The sequence below is a fragment of the Mustela nigripes genome, chromosome 4 (genome assembly GCF_022355385.1).
Source record: "Mustela nigripes isolate SB6536 chromosome 4, MUSNIG.SB6536, whole genome shotgun sequence".
Taxonomy (NCBI): Eukaryota; Metazoa; Chordata; class Mammalia; order Carnivora; family Mustelidae; genus Mustela; species Mustela nigripes.
The window spans coordinates 126,048,795-126,062,500 of NC_081560.1; the positions used below are offsets into that span (position 1 = coordinate 126,048,795).

At 35.9% G+C, this 13,706-nt stretch overlaps 1 pseudogene; it reads right to left on the reverse strand.

Annotated features, from left to right (window-relative positions):
- Positions 1–1,060: 1,060 nt before the first annotated feature.
- LOC132016935 (U2 spliceosomal RNA) lies at positions 1,061–1,192 on the reverse strand (annotated as a pseudogene).
- Positions 1,193–13,706: the final 12,514 nt, after the last annotated feature.

A 13,706-nucleotide genomic window follows, 5' to 3' on the forward strand; every position in this document is an offset into this window, starting at 1 on the left:
AGAGCAAAGAAAGTTTAAAGGACCTTTGGAATACAATGAAAACAAACAACATTTACATAATGGGAATTCCAGAAGAACAGGAAAGAAAGGGAAGTATATTCAACCCCAAGTAGGTTGAACCTAAATAACATTTTACAGAGTCACATTATAATTAAATTGTCAAAAAGCAAATACAAGGATGGAATTCTAAGAGCAGCAAGAAAAAGAAGAGAACATGCAAAAGGAAAACCATAAGATGATCAGTGGATTTCACAACAAAAATGTTTTAGGGTAAGATAGAATGAAATGACATATTCAAAATATTGAAAAAAAAATGTCCACCAAAGATTCTATACCTGATAAAACTATCCTTCAGAAATGAAGGAAGGATAAAGACTTTGCTGAACAAACAAAAGCTGAGGAAGTTCTTGCCAGTAGACCTGCCTTGAATTTCTTTGAGTGAAAGTAAAATGACATCAATTAACAACATAAAAAAAAAGAAGGTAATATAAAACTCACTGATAATGACAAATACACAAAGTTAGATTCTGTAATGTAATAATGATGGTCCATAATTTACTTACAATTCTAGTTTAAAAGTTAACAAACAACAGTAAAGATATCTATAACTACAATAATCTGTTATTTGTTACACCATGAAAATATGTAAATTGTAATCTCAATAATCTAAAATGCAAGGAAGAGAAGTAAAAATGAAAGTTTAGGAATTCTATTTATTTTTATTAGCTTAAAATAACGTGTTACATTTTAAGGTGTTTTATGTAATCCTCATAATAAACACAAGGGAAAAACTTGTAGCAGTTACACAAAAGAACATGGTAAAGAAGTCAAAACATACTGATACCAAAAGATATCAAAACACATACACAAAGATAGCAGGATAAGACACATGGAAAAATGGATCTACAAAACAACCAGAAAACAATTAACAAAATATCAGTTGTTAGTCCTTTTTTATTAATAATTACATGAAATATAAACATATTATTAAATTCTCTAATCAAAAAATACAGAAAGGTTGAATGGATTAAAAAACAAGATCCAATAGTATGCTGCCTACAAGAGATTCACTTTAGTCTTAAATACACACATAGTCTGATGGACTGATGGATGTCCATCAGTCTGGATGGAAAATGATATTTGAAGAAAATGGTAACCACACTTGATCTTAGCCAAAAGGCCGAGAAGCGATGAAGAAAATGGTAACCAAAAACTAAAAAGAAAGAAGAAAAAAAAAAAGAGAAATGAAAGAAAGAAAAAAGAAAGTAAGGAGAGAAGGAAGAAAGGAAGCAAGGTAAGGTGGAGGGAATAAAAAGAGGAAGAAATAAAGGAAAAAGCCTGGGTGCAATACTTACTTCAGACAAAATAAACTTTCAACTAAAGATGTTAAAAGGGACAAAGAAAGTCACTATATAATGATAAAGAGATTAACTCATGAAGAAGTTAAAACAATTATAAATATTTATGTGCCCAAATCACAGTAGCTAGACATATAAAGCAAAAATTAACAGATCTAAAAGAAGAAATGAAAAACAATACAACAATAGTTTAGACTTTTATACCCTAACTTTGAACAATGGATAGATCATCCAGACAGAGAACCAAGAAGAAAACATTGGATGGTGCAACTCTATAGACAAAATGGTCCTATCAGATATAGAATATTCTACCCAACAAAAGCAGAACACATATTCTCCTCAAGCACATATGGAACAACAAATCTTAGCAACTCCAAGAAGATTGAAATCATATCAAGTATCTTTTCTTACCACAATAGTATGAAACTAGAAATCAAAAAGAAAAGAAAAACTGGAAAATTTATGAATTTGTGGAAATTAAACAACACATGAATCAAAGAATAAATTAAAGGGGAAATGAAAAAGTATACTGAGAAACAAAAATGGACACAGAACATACCAAAATGTATGGGATATAGCAAAAGCCATTCTAAGAGTTAAGTACATAGCAGTAAAATCCTACATTAAGAAGAAAGATGCCAAATTGAAAAAAAAAATGGGCTAGAATCAGAAACAAAGAACAAATAAAGTGCATAGTTAGCAGAAGGATGAAAATAATAAATACTAAAGGAGAAATAAAGGAAATAGAGAACAGGAAAACAATAGAGAGATCTACCAAACTAAGAGTCATTTCCTTGAAAAGATAGACAAAATTGGCAAAAGTTTAGCGAGATTAACCAAGGGAAAAAAGAGAGGGGCCAAATCAACAAACCTATACATGAAAAAGGAGACATTACAACTGACATCACAGAAATACAAATTATCATAAGAGGCTACTATGAATAACTATATACCAACAAACTGGACAACCTAGAAGAAATGGGAAAAAACTTGGAAACATACAATCTAAAAGGACTAAATCAGGAAGAAATAGAAAATCTGTAGAGACTGATTACTGATAGATTCAATCAGTAACCAAAAATCACCCAAGAAAGAAAAGCTCAGGAGCAGATGTCTTCAATGGTGAATTCTACCAAACATTTAAAAAGTAGTGCCAATCCTTCCCAAATGCTTAAAAAAAAAATAATGTACAGGATGGAGCACTCCTAAACTCATGTTATGAGTCAAGGATTCACCTGATACCAAAGCCATAAAAAGATACCACGGGAAAGGAGAACTATAGGCCAATATTCCTGATGAATATAAATGTAAAAATTCTCAGTTAAATACTAGTAAATCAAATTTAGCAGCACAGGGCACCTGATAGCTCAATTGGTTAAGTGTTTGCCTTTGGCTCGGGTCATGATCCTGGAGTTCCAGGATCAAGCCCCACATGGGGCACCCCACTCAGCAGGGAGTCTGCTTCTCCCTCTGCCCCTCCCCCTTCTTGGCTCTCTCACTCACTCTTTCTCAAATAAACAAATAAAATCTTTTTAAAAAATAAACTTTTCATTTGCCATGATGAAGTGGGATTAGTCTCTGTGATGGAAGAGTGGTTCAACATCTACAAATCAATGTGATACATCACATTAACAGGGATAAAGAACAGAATCATATAATCATCTCAATAGATGTAGCAAAAGCATCTGATGTAATTCAAGATCTGTTCATGATAAAAATATTAACAAATTAAGTATAGAAGGAATGTATCTCAATAAAGGTCATATATGTCAAACCCATGGCTAACATCATACTCAATGCAGAAAGTTTGAAAGTTTTTACTTCAAGATCAGGAACAATATAAGGGTGCCTAATCTCACCATTTCTATTCAACATGGTGGTGGAAGTCCTAGCCAAAGCAATCAGGCAAGAAGAAGAAATAAAGGACATTAGAACTGGAAAGCAAAGTAAAATTACCTCTATTTGCAGATAACTTGATTTTATATAAAGAAAATCCTAAAGATTTCATCAAAAACCCTGTTAAACCTAATCAACAAATTCACTAAAGTTTCAAGATATAAAATTAACAAATGACAATCAGTAGGATTTCTGTACATTAACAATGAATTATTTGATTAAATAAATGAATCAATCTCATTTACAATAGCATAAGAAATAATAAAAACATTTAGGAATAAATTTAACTAAGGAAATGAAGGAACTCTATTCTGAAAACTATAAGATATTGATGAAAATAACAGAAGGAAACACAAATAAATGGTATCCTGTGTGCATGGACTAGAAGAATTAATATTGTTAAAAATGTCAATACTACTGAAAGCCGTCTATAGATTTAATGAAATCCTTTTCAAGTTTCCAATGGTATTTTGTACAGAAATAGCACAAACAATTCTTAAACTTATATGGAACCACAAAAAATTCTGAATTACCAAAGCATTTCTGCAAAAAACAAAGCAGGAGGCATCATGCTTCACATTTGTTTTCAAGTTAAACTCTAAAGCTATTGTAATCAAAACAGTACAGTCCTGGCAAGAAGCAGAAAAAATGGACCAATGGAACAGAATTGAGAGCCCACAAACAAATCTAAGTACAGACCTTCCTCAGCTTATGATGAGGATACATTCCAATAAACCCATAAGTTGAAAATATCTTAAGTCAAAAATAAATTTAATATGCCCAACCTGCTTAGCCTAGCCTACCTTAAGCATTCTCTGAACACTTATGTTAGCCTACAAGTGGGCAAAATCATCTAACACAAGGCTATTTCATAGTAAAGTATTGAATATCTCATGTTATTTATTGAATTCTGTACTGATAGTAAAAAACAGAATGGTTATAGGGGTACACAATGGTTTTAAGTGTATCAGATGTTTACTCTTAGGATCATATAGCTACTGGAAGCTGCAGCTCATGGCCACTTCCCAGCATCACAAGACAGTATCTTATCATATATCATTGTCCCAGGAAAAAAATCAAAATTCAAAGTATGGTCTCTATTGAATATGTATTATCACTTTAGCACTTTCATATAGTCAAAAAATTATAAGTGAAACCGTCATAAGTTGGGGTTCAACTGTATGCATGGCCAACTAATATTTGATGAGGGAGCCAAGAATACTCAATGGTGAAAAGATAGTCTCTTTCACAAGTGAGGCCTATAATTGGGTATTCACATGTAAAAGAGTGAAACTAGCCTGCTATTTTACAGTACTCACAACAATTAACTTAAAATGGATTAAAGACTTACATATAAATCCAGAAATCATGAAGCTTCTAGAAGAAAATAACAGGGGAAAAAAATATCCTTAACATGGATATTGGCAATGATTTTTTTTACATGACACCTAAAGCACAGGGAACAAAAGCACAAACAAGTGTGACTATATCAAACTAAAAAGCTTCTGCACAGCAAAAGAAACAGTCAACAAAGTGAAAAGACAACACATGGAATGGGAAAATATTTGCAAACCGTATATCTGTTGAAGGGTTCATATCCAAAATGTATTAAAAATTATACAACTCAATAGCAAAAAACAAAAACCTCAAATAATCCAATTTAAAAACTGATAATGGACTTGAATAGATGGCTTCATCTATGAAGAAGAAGATCTATAAATGGTTTATATAAAATGGTTTATATAAAAGGTAGGAATATAAAAAGATGCTCAACATCACTACACATTAGGGAAATGGAAATCAAAATCACAATGAGATATCACCTCATGCCTGTTAGAATGGTTATAATAAAAAAGATAGATAATAAATGTGGCAAGGATGTGGATGAAAGGGAACACCTTTGCACTGTTAATGGGATTGGTACAGCCCTTAAAGAACAAAGTATGGAGGATCTTCAAACAATTAAAATTAGAACTATCATATAACCCCAAAATTGCAGTTCTGAGGATATATACAAAGGAAACAAAAACACTAATTTGAAAAGATATCTGCAACCCCATGGTGATAGCAGGACTATTTGCAATAGCCCAGATATGGAAACAACCTAAGTGTCCATCAGTAAATGAATGGATAAAGAATTTGTGGTATATATACAGATAGGTTGGCATATATATATAAATATAATTGGTACTGTACACACACATATTAAGGTAATATTCAACCATGCAGAAGAAGGAAATCCTGCCATTTGAGATAACATGGATGGACCTTGAGAACACTATGTTAAGTAAAATAAGTCAGAGAAAGATAAATATTGTATAATTTCACTTACATGCAGAATCTAAAACAAGACAAAACAAAACAAATCCACAAAAAACCCCACCAAACTCAATGAAAAAGAAATTGGATCTGTGATTACCAGACATGGGATGCAATGCTGGGAGGGGGAATTGGAGGAAAGTGATCAAAAGATACAAATTTCCACTTATAAGATAAATAGGTACTATGGATCTAATGTATAACATAATTATAATTGTCACTGTTCTATGATATATATGAATGCTCTTGAGAATAAATCTTAAGAGTTCTCATTAAAAAAAAAAAAAAAAAAAAAGAGGGCACCTGGGTGGCTCAGAGGATTAAGCCTCTGCCTTCAGCTTAGGTCAGGGTCTCAAGGTCCTGGGATCCCAGCCCTGCATCGGCTCTCTTTTCAGCAGGGAACCTGTTTCCCGCTATCTCTCTCTCTGCCTGCCTCTCTGCCTACTTGTGATCATCTCTCTCTGTGTGTCAAATAAATAAATAAAATCTTAAAAAAAAGAGCTAGTAAGCTACAAACAGACATGGAGAAAACTTAGATGCATGTTACTAATTGAAAGGGGTGAATCTGAAAAAGCTACACACTGTATGATTCCAACTATGTGACTTTCCGGAAAAGGCAAAACTAGATGATAAAAAGATCAGTGGTTTCCAGGGGTTAAGAGGAGGGGAGAGAGATAAACAGGCAGAGCACAGAGGAATTTTAGGACAATAAAAACACCATGTATGATATTTTAATGATGGACGTGTATCATTATACGTTTGTTCAACCCACAGAATGTACACCAAGAGTGAATCCTAAGATGAACTATGGACCTTGGGTGATTATCAGTGTCAAGGTAGGTTCATCCTTGGTAACAAAGGTACCATTCTGTTAAGTGATACTGGTAATAAGGGGGGGTATTAATTCATATGTAGGGGCAGAAGGTATATGGGTTTGGTGGCTTAGAAATTCCAAACATTTCTAGTCTTGGCAGGTCCTTGCTGCTGCTCTGTACAATGTTCCTGATTTCCAGGACCCAGTGCTTCAGTGTCAAGTCTCCAGCTTCTGCTATTGGGACTCAGAAACAATGACTAGACATGACCATGGTTCATGACAGCTTCCCATTCTGGGGAAGGTGATAAAAGGGTATTGATATAAGTGGGGTCAGCCCATGGAGAGCATTTGTTTTCTGCTTCCAACTCCCCCTTGGTGTCATTTTCTGTATTTAAGAATAATAAAATGCCAGGAATGACAGAAATTGAGATTCAGAGAGAGTAAGTGACATGCTCAAGGTTATTCATTAGTGCCAAGATTAGGACTCAAACCTAAGTTTCTTGTCTCCATTGTGGTGCCTTTCCCTGAGCTAGTTGCATGAAAAAGGAGCAAGGAAAGTTTGGTAACCTTAAATCTCTCTTTCTCTTGATGTGTTCTTGTCATCAGCAAGTTCAAATAAGTTCTGAGTTTTATTCTGCATAGTATCCAAGATGGTATGGTCCTACTCTACATTCTAGAGGAACAGCTTCAGTTTTCTGTAAAAGCACCTGTGCTTTTCTTTAATAAAATAGCAGTGTGCTAAGTTAAGATGGACCTTTCCTCTAGGCCCAAGGAATGATCCATGATATGACAAAAGCCAATCACAATAATCTTGATGACTTAGTTGTGGCCAATAAAATATAAAAATATATCACTTGAGATAGCCCCTGAGACACAACAGGAGACTCTGAGAGGAATACACCCCTTTGCTAGTCAGGGGGCCTAATTCTATCAAATTGCAGTCATTATAGTTAATGTGGCTCTATTTGAATCCCCTGGAAAGTGAGGCTGTGTTTCTTATGATTCAGCACTGTTGATTCTTTGGGCTGGATGATTCTTTGTTGTAAGAACTGTCCTGTGCTTTGTGGGATGTTTAGCAACATCCCTGGCCTCTACCTTCTAGATGCCAGTTATACACCTTTCTCCTGAGCTGTGACAACTAAAAATGTCTCCAGACATTTTGAGAACCACTGGTCTAGGGAAGTATGGAAAGTGTGCGCATGCGTGTGTAGTAGGGAAAAATAAATATATGTCATTTATATTTATATTTATTGATAATTTAGATTTCTTCTTTTTCACTTTAAAAGAGCTTCAGTGAACATATCCTTAGTCTTTGTTAATATCTTTATTTTCTTTGAATAAATTCTTAGACATGGAATTACTTGGTGAAAAGAGTGGCAGCTTTAAAGTTACTCTGAGGACTAAATAACCTCCAGAAAGACTTTTCCATTTAGATTCATATCAAATTGGACACTTCTTCTTAATCTGTACAGAGTTTAGTACCTAGTTTTGCACATGGCAGGTACTCAAGAAATACTTGGTAGTTGGTTGATTGTTACTTGTGAATTCCCAATCCTTTTTTTTCCAATAAATATCTAGACATGTTGGTATATGTCACTTCACAACAATTCCTGTATAGGCTGGGTCTGCAGAAGGTATTTGTTATTATTATATATATTAAAAAATAGTATTATATTATATAGTCTATATTCCTATAGACTGAAAGTATGGTCCCTGAACCTGTGGTCCCCACATAGGAACTTGTTGGATATTCAAATTCTCTGGTCCCACCTCAACCTATTCTGTGTTTTAAAATCTTTCTACAAGGGTACCTAGGTGGCTCAGTGAGTTAAGCCTCTGCCTTTGGCTCAGGTCATGACCTCAGGGTCCTGGGATCGAGCCCCATGTTGGCCTCTCTGCTTGGCAGGGAGCCTGCTTCCCCCCACCTCTTTCGGCCTATTTGTGATCTCTCTGTGTCAAATAGATAACTAAAATCTTAAAAATAAAATAAAAAAGAAATCTTTCTACATGATTCCCTGAAAGCTAAAATTTGAGCACCACTGCAATAGACAATAAAAATCAACAAACACTGCTCTCTTTAGTATATAAATTGCTAATCCCTAGATAGTCCCTCTATAACGGCTTCTCCCTGGTGGGAGTTGGCCAGCCTGCCCTTTGTTCATCAGAGATTTTGAGCCTTCACAACCTAGATGTGTATAATGGTATCTCACTCCATATGGTTCCCTGGTTGGTCCTTTAAAGTCTCTGCCCATGCCAATACCTTACAGTAAGGTTCAGTTCAGCCTGATTGATGGTCCATGGCCTGTGAGCCAACAGCTGGGATGCTGAAATGAAGAATGCTTCTTGCATGTTCAACCTCATTTGCCAGATTGCTCATTAGACAGATAATGCCCTATCTTGGCCAGATATAAAGTCCACTGTGAGTGGTGTCCATCTGCTGTGAGATGGGTCTTTTGATCTAATCAGAGACTGCAGGCCTCTAGCAGGCACTTCTGCCAGAGAGAATAGCAATTTCCCTGCGGCTGAACCGTATGGGTGGGTGTGAGCAGAGAAGAGAAGAAGGTGGGAGACTGCACACACTTTTGAAGGCTAAATCAGCTATTTCTCCACATGGGACAACCCCAGCGTACCCAGATGCCTTTCAAAGCGTAGGAAACAAAGTCAGAAGGTCAATTTGGAAGGGAACAGCTGCAGTTGACAGGGATTTTGGTGCTTGAGCTCACATCTGGTTCTTCTTCCTCCCCTGTGGGTTAGAAATGAGCCCTGTACTAACAGATCCTGACATCTGTAATCCTTGGGGTTTGCAAGATTGTGTGTGTGTGTGTGTTCATATATGTGCAGTTTTCTAATTAGACTACAGCATCTCTTAAAGGCAGGGACTGTGCCTCTCACTGCATTCTCCATCTTGTTTATAATGGAGATTTTTTTTTTAAGATTTTATTTATTTATTTGATAGACAGAGATCACAAGTAGGCAGAGAGGCAGGCAGAGAGAGAGGAAGGGAAGCAGGCTCCCTGCTGAACAGAGAGCCCGACGCGGGGCTCGATCCCAGGACCCTGGGATCATGACCTGGGCCAAAGGCAGGGGCTTAACCCACTGAGCCACCCAGGTGCCCCTATAATGGAGATTTTTGAATGGGACTGACTGTACTTTAAATTCTCATGCACTAAGGTACCTCATGTTCAGGCTTCCCAGGGAACACTGGGTGATCCTTCCTATAAGACACATAATTTTGAGAAGCTAATTATATAAGGGACTGAAAAACAATGTAAAACCACCAGTCAAAACACTTCACTGGGGCAGTTCTAGGCATTGCTTTGTAACTGATAATTTTTTAAATAGTGAAATGCATCATTATTCATGTCTGACATCTCTATCCCAGGTCAAATGTTGCTTATTTGGTGACCAATTCAGACATACAGGTCAAGAGGATGGGACTAAATTCTTAAGAAGCCAGGAAGCTCTACCTTCCTTCTGTGAGGGAGCAACTAGTGAAAATAATCTCTTTTCATTTAAGGAGACCAGTCAGTGAATAAAGCAGCCACTCTAAGGAAATGGATGCTGGGGTTACAGCAGTAAGAGCTGAAGTGAGAGTCAAAATAAAATGCTCACTGTCAGAACATGTTTGCATGACCAGATAGCTCTATAGCAGTGAATGACACAGCATGGCATGAATGAGATGCATGGGAATGAAGAGAAATCCCATGTTCTTGCTGACCCTAATATGAATGGAATGTGATCTATTGTCCAGGTTTTAGCACTGAAAGTCCTATGTCCCTAGAAGTCCCCCAGTTCCTGGCAAACCAAGATGGTTGATCGCTTACTCGTTTTCTGAATGTCTTGATTTCCCACAGTGGCCCCTTGGAGATGGCTAAATTCTTCATGAGATATGTTTAAGGCAGTCCTGGAAAATAAGAGCCAAATCAGCTATTTAGATCTGAATTTTTCTACTCCCTATGAAATGTATGCTTGGTGTTTGTAGATTTTACACCACCGCCCCCCCCACCCACCTTTCACATCTATAGCAGGAAAGCAGCAAGTATGGCAGTCCTAAAGTGGGGCAGCTGCTCATATTGAAAGTAGAGTCTGCCTCAACAGTGGAGGCCAGACTTCCCCAGATCTTGTGAGGCTTCTCTAGTTGCCTGTCTATAACTTCTGGAGTTCAAGCCCAAGGTGTTGTGGTGGAGTGAGGTTTCACAGTGAGAGCGGGTAATGGAATTATAATCTTGCAAGAAGTTTCACGGTCTTTCTCATTCAGTTACTTGGTTTATCACCTCTCTCATTCCAAAGACTGGTCAGGCATGTTTCCCTTTAGGGTTTTATTAATGCTATTTTGGATTTTGTGACATTCTCTGCCTAGAAAGTCCAAAGTCCTGAAAAGCACTTAGTTTCAGAATATTTGGAAAATAGAATAGTAGAATGTATTGAGAACATAGTTTCTAGAGTCAGACGTTCTGGGTTTGAATCTCAATTCTTCCCCTTCAATATGTATGACCTTGGGCAAGTTACTCAAACTCTAAACTCAGTTTCCTTACCTATAAAATAGGGATGGTGTCTTTTACATAATAATAGTATCTTTTTCATAAAGTTGCTGTGAGAATAAAATGAGTATATATATATATATATATATATATATATATATATATATATGAAGTGATGTTTTAATTTAAAAAAGTTAATTTAATTTTTCCAGCTTTACTAAAATAAAATTGATATATAACATTGTGTAAGTTTAAAGTATTCAATGTATTGATTTGATGCACTTAAATATTGCAAAATGATTACCACCAAGTATTAGCTAACACCTCCATCATGTCACATAGAAAATTTAAGTTAGAACTTTTAAGAATTAGAACATTTAAGATTTGCTCTCTTAACAAGTTTAAAGTTTATAACACAGTATTATTAATTATAATCACCATGCTGTACATTAGATTCTCTAGAAGTTATTCATCTTATAACTAGAAATTTGTATCTGTAGTTTGAATCCTGACAGTTTTTTTCTTTTTTTGAAATAAAAGTGTCCAACTTAAGCTTTGATTGCTGAGGCATCCACTTCAAAGAGACATCTACTTCAAAGATAGCTATCTCAAATAAACACATTGCTAGCCACATGACTAGATAAAGAGGCAGGCTGTGCCATGTCCCCATCTGCCAACCAGGCTCCCATGTTTTAGTGATTTTGGTAATTAACCATTTGGGTTGCTTGTTTTTCTCTTTTTTCACATCTTGAATTCCCATTCTGTGTTTTTAATTCACCAATAAAGAGTATGTCCTTGAAACCCTAGGCCTCTACACTCAGTCCTAATAAAAGCAGAACCCCAGACCCACACCCTCTTTATCTACCTGTGTCCTTGCTCTGTGGCCTTAGGCATGCTGTATGGCCCTTTCCACGACCTATGATTAATAAACTCCCTACTCCCCAAAGTTTCCTGATGAGTACAGAGGGCTTCTTACAATCACAGTAAGAATCATGAGGGCCAGTCCAGCCACAACATTGGTATTGATAGGTTTAGCCTGGCACAGAGTAGTACATTTTGACCAACATATCCCTGTTTCTCCTACTCCCAGTCCCTGGTAACCATCACTCAAATCTCTGTTTCTAGGAGTTTGGCTTTTTTAGATTCCACATAAGTGATACATACAGTATTACTGTTCCGTTTAATATGTCCTCAAGATCCATCCATGTTGTTGCAAATGGCAGGATTTCCTTCATTCTCCTGGGTGAGTATTATTTCATTGTACACACACACACACACACACACACACACACACACACTACAACTCTTTTATTATCCATTATGGACCCTGAAGTTGTTTTTATATTTTGGTTTCTGTGAACAATGCTGCAGTAAACAGGATATAGATAGCTCTTTGAGGTCCTGTTTTCATTTATTTTGAATATATACCAGAAGTAGGATCATTGTAACATATGTAGCTCTATTTTTTATTATTTGAGGAACTGCCATACTGTGTTCCATAGAGGCTGTGCCAATTTAAATTCCAACCAACACTGCACAAAAGTTCTCTTTTTCTACATCTTCACCAACACTTGTCATCCATTGTCTTTTCAACAGTATGCATTCTAACAGGTATGAGTTGATACATCATTGTAGTTTTCTTATAAATATATATATATATATATATATATATATATATATATATATATATGTTTTTAAAAAGTTAAAAATAGAGCTACCTTATGACCCAGATATTGCACTACTTGGTATTTATATTTACCCAAAAGATACAGATATAGTCAAAAGAAGGGACACATGCACCCCAACGTTCAGAGCAGCAATCTCCTAAATAGCTAAACTGTGGAAACAGCTGAGATGTTCATCGACAGATGAATGGATAAAGGAGATGTGGTTCATATATACAATGGAACCTTACTCAGCCATCAGAAAGTATGAATAGTTACCTTTTATATCAACATGGATTGAAACTGGAGAGTGTTATGCTGAGTGAAATAAGTCAATCTGAGAAGCAAAATTATCATATGGTTTCACTCATGTGGGACATAAGAAACAAGATAGAGGATCACAGGGTAAGGCAAGAAAAATGGAATGAGGAGTCATCAGGAAGGGAGAAAAACATGAGAGAATCTTAGCTATAGGAAACAAACTGATGGTGGTTGGAGGGTTGGTAGGTGGGTGGATGGGTTAATTGGGTGATGGACATTAAGAAGGGCATGTGATGTGATGAGCATTGGGTATTATATGGAACTGATGAACTCTACATCAGAAACTAATGATGTGCTATATGTTCACTAATTGAATTTCAATAAAAAAAGAAAAAAAATCTTCCATGAGCACAGATAATTCTCCATTTGTTACAACTTCATTAACTTCTTTCATTAAAGTTCCATGGTTTTCAGTCACCATATCTTACACTGTCTGGGTTTAATTTATTCCTAAATATGTTATTAGTTTGATGCTACTATGAATGGATTATTTTATTTCTTTTTCAGATATTTCATTGTTAGTGTGTAGAAATGAAATGATTTCTTTATGTTGATTTTATGCACTTCAACTTTATTGACTTCATAGCTCTAACACTATTTGGTTAAGTCTTTTTTTTTTTTCTAGCATCTTTTTTTTAAAATTAAATTTGATTTTTTTCAATGTTCCAAGATTCATTGTTTATACCACACACCCAGTGCTCCATGCAGTATGTGCCCTCCTTTAATACCCACCACCAGGCTCACCAATTCCCCAAGCCCCCTTCTTTCCAAAACCCTCAGCTTGTTTCTCAGTGTCCACAATCTCTCATGGTTTATCTCCCCCTCCAATTTCCCTGAATTCACTTTTCCTTTC